Here is a 6,215-nt window from a genome sequence, read left to right on the forward strand (position 1 = left end):
CAACTACCTCCTGATGTCTTAAACCACTTCACTCTTCCTAAGAAGTTTCAATGTTAAATACCTGCTAGTCAGCAAGATAGTTTCAGCTCACAGTTAATTACATATAGTTTAAAGCAGTCTGCAGTCTCTGAAAATTAGCACCGTCTGCATTTCCTGTGAATAGTTATTAGATGAACCTAGAAATTAATAGGTAATCAAGATCAATAACAGATTCACCAAAACACAAAATTCTGTACTTTCTTTACAATCTTCATTTTGTTATGTCTCCATCGACACATTTATTTGGGGGCAACTTGCATTTGCTGTGGCAGGTACTTGTGGTCACTGTCTCACAGGATTGGAGGGTAGCAAAAGGAAGGAAGGATGACAGAGGATGGAAAATGAGATTAGAAAAAAGACATGGCTGAGTGGATAAAATGAGACGTGATAGTGTTTTTAATGGCTAAATCTGAAATGACTTGTTTTTCTTGGCTGAATTAGTCATAGTTTTGTGAGTGCCAGAGAAATAGGTAAGGATGATCAAAGTATCTGTAGCAAAATTTTTGAGAGAAGAGTAACCATATAGATCCCAATATTAGGGTGTTTTTGAGGGTGGAGGCCTGCATATAGCACTGACATTTTAAAATCCTTATTAGTCTATTATAATTCATTAATAGATTGCAACTCAAAAATACATGTTTGGAATAGTTTACCACTTGGATATGCATGTTCAGAGCAGTCTGACAAAAATCGAATGTCTTCTATGTTTATCTTATATTTGGGATATAAAATACGCGGCCGTCTTCTATGACTGCAGAATGGGGCTTGCTTCCTGGTTATGTGGGCTTCATTAGACAATCCCAGAACCCAGGCAGCTACTGAGTCTCGAGAACTTTGCTCAAAATTAGCATCAGCTACCACCTGGTAAGTTAAGGCATTTTGGTCATGGCCAAATTGGCTTTTTTTTGGCCAACTCTTCAGCTTTTTAAAAGCTAAAGAGTTAAGACTTCTTATAGGCGTGATTATCTTAGAAGGCGATTCAAACATTTTAAATGTGCTTTTCTACCCATTAAAAAAATGTATCTAACTTTAGTAATAAAAATATTTTCAGTGGATGTCAGCACAAGATTTTTTAAAGCAAAAAATAGGGGAAATTTTATATTTCTCAAACCAATTTGCAGTCCATATGTCATTTAATCTTCGTAATAACCCTGTGGATATCCCCCATTTTAATATAAATAAATCTCAGAAATTTTAGGTGATTTATAACAGAGTTACCAATGAGGTATTTTAAAGTGCATCTTCAGATCCTGAATGAACACATGCCCTAAATGCTAGAAATCTTATTATTTCAGTCACTCCTTAATATGATCAAGAATTTCCCTGCAAACTGATGAAAACATTTTTTTCATTTCTCTGTATTCAGTATCAGATGATAGGTTCTGATATATAGTCTATTAGAAGGAAAAAAGAGCATGGATAAGTGTTATCATATGGCTTTCAGGATAATTTTGCTGCTTTTACATTTTACTTGATGAAATAAAATAATGACAATTTTTTTTTATGCTTTAGTTTGGTTTCTTACTGATACATCAGTCCCAGACTTACTACCAACATTGGGGTCTTATTGATACAGTAATCATGTTTGCCACAAGCTTGAACTCTATGAGTGTAAAATTGAGATTGTAGCCCAACACCACCTCAGGACTTTAAGTCACAGAAATGTATAATCTGGTTGCATCAGAACAGAAGGAGTAATTCCATTGCAGCAGAATCTACCACAGTTGTGTAGACGTGACTAAACAGTTGAATTTCATACTTCCACTCTTAGATATTCATGAAAAATTCTATGTTTAGATTAGGTGGTTAGTTAAAGGAATACTTATATCTCACACATGCATTTAACCATCCTGTCCACTGTAATTTTACTGTCTGGTCTCAGAAAGGGGCAGAAAAAAAGTTTGGATGATACTTTTTTCTTTGACTGTTAGTTTCTCCTTAGGCAGATATTTTTGTCATCTCTTCTTTTGAGTCCAATTTTCCTAAAGTTTGTTTATGTCAATGGCTCTTGACAAACTGATAAAATGTTTCCAGAAAGCACATGGATTTGGAACTCTCTCTTGTTATGTTTATATTAGGCTTTGTTTTAAAGGCAAGTGAGACTGCTTCAAATAAAACAACTCCAAGCTTCCAAGAAACAGTTAAGAGAAGGCAGAGACGGGCAGAAACACCCCTTCACTAACACTCACACGGTTGCCATGGACCTACATAAGCAGTGGGAGAACACAGAGACTAACTGGCGCAAGGAAAAGATGGAATTACTGGACCAGTTTGACAATGAAAGAAAGGAATGGGAAAGTCAATGGAAGATCATGCAGAAGAAGATAGAAGAGGTACAGGTTGATTTGTTTTGAATGCACTGGAAACTTAAAACTCAGAATGAAAATTCTGTTGGTTTGTTTTGTATTGGAAACTATTTTTACTTGCCAATTTCACCTAAAAGATGCATGTCTCAGTGATATTTACTAGACCAAAAATAGCATAACCTAACCCAATGTTACCGTAGAGACTATGCTAATTTATAGCTTTGCATGCAAATTGGAACTTGAAATGTCTTTCTAAAGTGTATCAATTTATTATTTTCTGACTAGAGTGCTGTGGTATCAAAAGTGAGGTATGTATTTTGCATAAGTTTTCAAATTCCGGGCCCAGGATGAAAACAGAAGAACAACATAATTGGTAGAACATATTTTAGTAAAATTATAACTGGGCATTAAAACACAGATCTTTTCAGAGATGACTTATGAATAATGTCTACTAAAGGCAGTTATGTATTAGATAATTCAGTATAATCAAAAAGAGCATCATATATCAAAAAGAAAATGGAGGTGGACATGGTATTTATCCTGGCAAGGTGTGACACATTTATTGGCACATTTATTTGGAAAGAATTTATAAAAAATGACATGCCAAGACTCTGATACAAATAATAATTTTATTCCTTCACGCTGTTTGGCCCAGAATATTTCCTTTAAGGATCTGCATTGATGTATATTCAAGCTTGTTCCAACTGAAAATTATTTATACTTATCTTGCTTTCTTGTAACATTCCCTGCTGTTGACTTATATGGTTTTGTGCACATTGCCAAGACAGTTATTTTAACAGACTCCTTGGCCTTTATTCACAGACAATCAAAGCTGGTGCTTTATGTGTTTATAGTGCAAATATTTTTCTTATTAACAGCCCTATAATTGGTTATAAATAAAATACAAATTGGCATGCTAAAAGGAAAAACAAAAAAGAATAGCCATGTGACTATTCTAAAATAGAGCTGAGAAGGCAGGCATGTAGCAGATGATTACAGATTGAAAGGAGAATTTACTTCTCATCCTTCTATCGTTTGGAAAGTGCGTTTTGCTTGCTCTCTTAACTTCTCCATCCAGAGGCTCAGATTGGATCAACAGGGAGATGGCTAGGTCAAATCAAAATCCACAACTCCAATTCGAAACCTGAACTCATTGGCTTCCAAAGGTTTGGAAGGTCCAGTTAGTAACAATCTCAGATAATTCTAGCATCCAAGCAAAATAATTAAGGGAGTCAGGATTAGTCTAGCCAGTTGTTTAAGCCATGTAGCTAAGATGTTCTGCTGTCTGGTTAAATTTGTTATTGTCAAATAATTATTCTGACAGCTCTGTAGATTCCATCTATGGAAAATATTAGCCTTATCAATTAGCAGGCGTTAAACATAGGTGATAGTCCATAGAAATACTGACAGAAGGGCTGGAATATTTTTTTCTTTATCTTGGATAGTAGCTGTGCTGCTGTTTATGTCATTCTGCCTGCAGTATACAACACCATACCTGGGAATATGTTTAGATAATGTGCTTACCCAAACTACCCACCCAGAGATGATGCTGTTCAATACCTGAATACTAGCATTGTGCTCCCCTTATCATACTAATATAGTTGTCGCTCAGTATACATGGGAGATTGGTTCCAGGAGCCCCCGTAGATACCAAAATTCATGGATGCTCTCAAGTTTTTATATAAAATGGCATAGTATGTATGTATTTTTTCCCACTCCCAGCTTTGTACCTGTAAGAATGTACCTTCTTAGAGGCTACAAAGCTGGGAGTAGAGAACAGGAGGAAATCGTCTTCACATATCACAGAAAATCAAGACAATATTTTTAACTAAAATTAAAAATCAACACTTGGAAAAAATGTAACATGCCACAAGCATAATAGACTGTATTTCTTTCGTATTTATCACTAAGCTCTGTGTATTAAATCAGACACAACTTATTCAGCCATATATTAGAAAATTATACATTTCCCGGTGCATGCATGTAACTTCTGTGATTCCAAGTAAAAATGTCCTTAGTGAGAGGATCAGTGTTGGGTATTAAGATGCTAATGATTCTTTGTTCAGCGACTATCCACAATCATTGCATTTGCTATTACAAAACAAAGATGTACGTACTTGGATCTTTGAAACCTAGACTAATCCAGATAGATACCCTTAATAGAGTTAATAGATGCCTGGCAATTTTTTTTTTATCACATTGCCATCTTTCCTGATTGTCTCCTTTGATCAGATAACCATTGAAAACAGCTAGGTACCAAGTAACACAGATTTCCTTTTACAAAATAAATGGTTTTCCATCAATAATATAATGATATTTGTTTATTCATACTTCACCTAAGTCCCCAAGAGAATTTAGGATGTCAAATAAAATTCTATGTAAGGTAAAGTATTCCAAAACTAGAAGAGAAAGATGAGATGAAGACAAGAGGAAGGATCCTTTGTGAAATGCATGCAGCAAATCTGTCTTTCTAGTAAGTAACAAAAAATGATCAAATGCATATTTCTCAGTATTCAGAAAACAAAAGCAAACCTATTTCCCAGAAATAGCACTTTCGTCCCTGATTTTGCAACTAAAGCAATTTTGTTTCCACCCATGACTCCTCTAAAAGAGGACAGTGCTACCAATAGCATCCTTAGATTTAGCATGGTGTTTTGAGGGTTGCTTCTTATAATGTCCCTCAAATTCAGCCAAAATTATAATGGCCACAACTGTTCAGTACAGATGATTTTACAGAGGCCAAAGCAGTTGATTCATGGCTGCAATTTGATGCTATCCTGACTTCATCCAACTACAGATTTATAAGTATTTAGGGCATAAATGCATGGCATATCCTTCAGGCATTAACTATGTTATAGTTCTTCACTCATCTGAGATTTGGGTAAGTATTGAGCAGCAGTAAATCTGTTATTCTTTTTTTTTCCTTTAACATCTTTATTGGAGTATAATTGCTTCACAATGGTGTGTTAGTTTCTCCTGTATAACAAAGTGAATCAGCTATACGTATACATATATCCCCATATCTCCTCCCTCTTGTGTCTCCCTCCCACCTTCCCTATCCCACCCCTCTAGGTGGACACAAAGCACTGAGCTGATCTCCCTGTGCTATGCGGCTGCTTCCCACTAGCTATCTATTTTACATTTGGTATTGTATATATGTCCATGCCACTCTCTCACTTCATCCCAGCTTACCCTTCCCCCTCCCTGTGTCCTCAAGTCCATTCTCTATGTCTGTGTCTTTATTCTGGTCCTGCCCCTAGGTTTTTCAGAACTCTCTCTCTCTCTCTCTCTCTCTCTCTCTCTCTCTCTATATATATATATATATATATATATATATTTTTTTTTTAGATTCCATATATATCTGTTAGCATACAGTACTTGTTTTTCTCTTTCTGACTTACTTCACTCTGTATGACAGTCTCTACGTCCATCCACCTCACTACAAATGACTCAATTTCATTTCTTTTTATGGCTGAGTAATATTCCATTGTATATATGTGCCACACCTTCTTTATCCATTCACCTGTTGATGGACACTTAGGTTGCTTCCATGTCCTGGCTATTGTAAATAGAGCTGCAATGAACATTGTGGGGCACGACTCTTTTTGAATTATGGTTTTCTCAGGGTATATGCCCAGTAGTGAGATTGCTGGGTCGTATGATACTTCTATTTTTAGTTTTTTAAGGAGACTCCATACTGTTCTCCATAGTGGCTGAATTAATTTACATTCCCACCAACAGTGCAAGAGGGTTCCCTTTTCTCCACACCCTCTCCAGCATTGTTTGTAGATTTTTTGATGATGGCCATTCTGACTGGTGTGAGTTGATAACCTCATTGTAGTTTTGATTTGCATTTCTCTAATGGTTAGT

At 35.8% G+C, this 6,215-nt stretch overlaps 1 protein-coding gene across 3 annotated transcripts in view; it reads left to right on the top strand.

Annotated features, from left to right (window-relative positions):
• Positions 1-2,662, top strand: part of MTCL3 (MTCL family member 3) — a 61,927-nt gene extending 59,265 nt beyond the window's left edge. For 2 of the 3 annotated variants that reach the window (XR_003428665.1, XM_027086873.1), the window contains one exon: positions 2,118-2,662. The gene's annotated coding sequence lies outside the window, so the exon portion shown is untranslated. The remainder of the gene's footprint in view (positions 1-2,117) is intronic. The other variant, XM_027086848.1, reaches the window with a different exon arrangement.
• The last annotated feature ends 3,553 nt before the right edge of the window (positions 2,663-6,215 follow it).

Source organism: Aethalodelphis obliquidens, unplaced genomic scaffold (genome assembly GCF_003676395.1).
Source record: "Aethalodelphis obliquidens isolate GAN/ISIS:26980383/991018 unplaced genomic scaffold, ASM367639v1 scaffold3, whole genome shotgun sequence".
Lineage (NCBI taxonomy): Eukaryota > Metazoa > Chordata > Mammalia > Artiodactyla > Delphinidae > Aethalodelphis > Aethalodelphis obliquidens.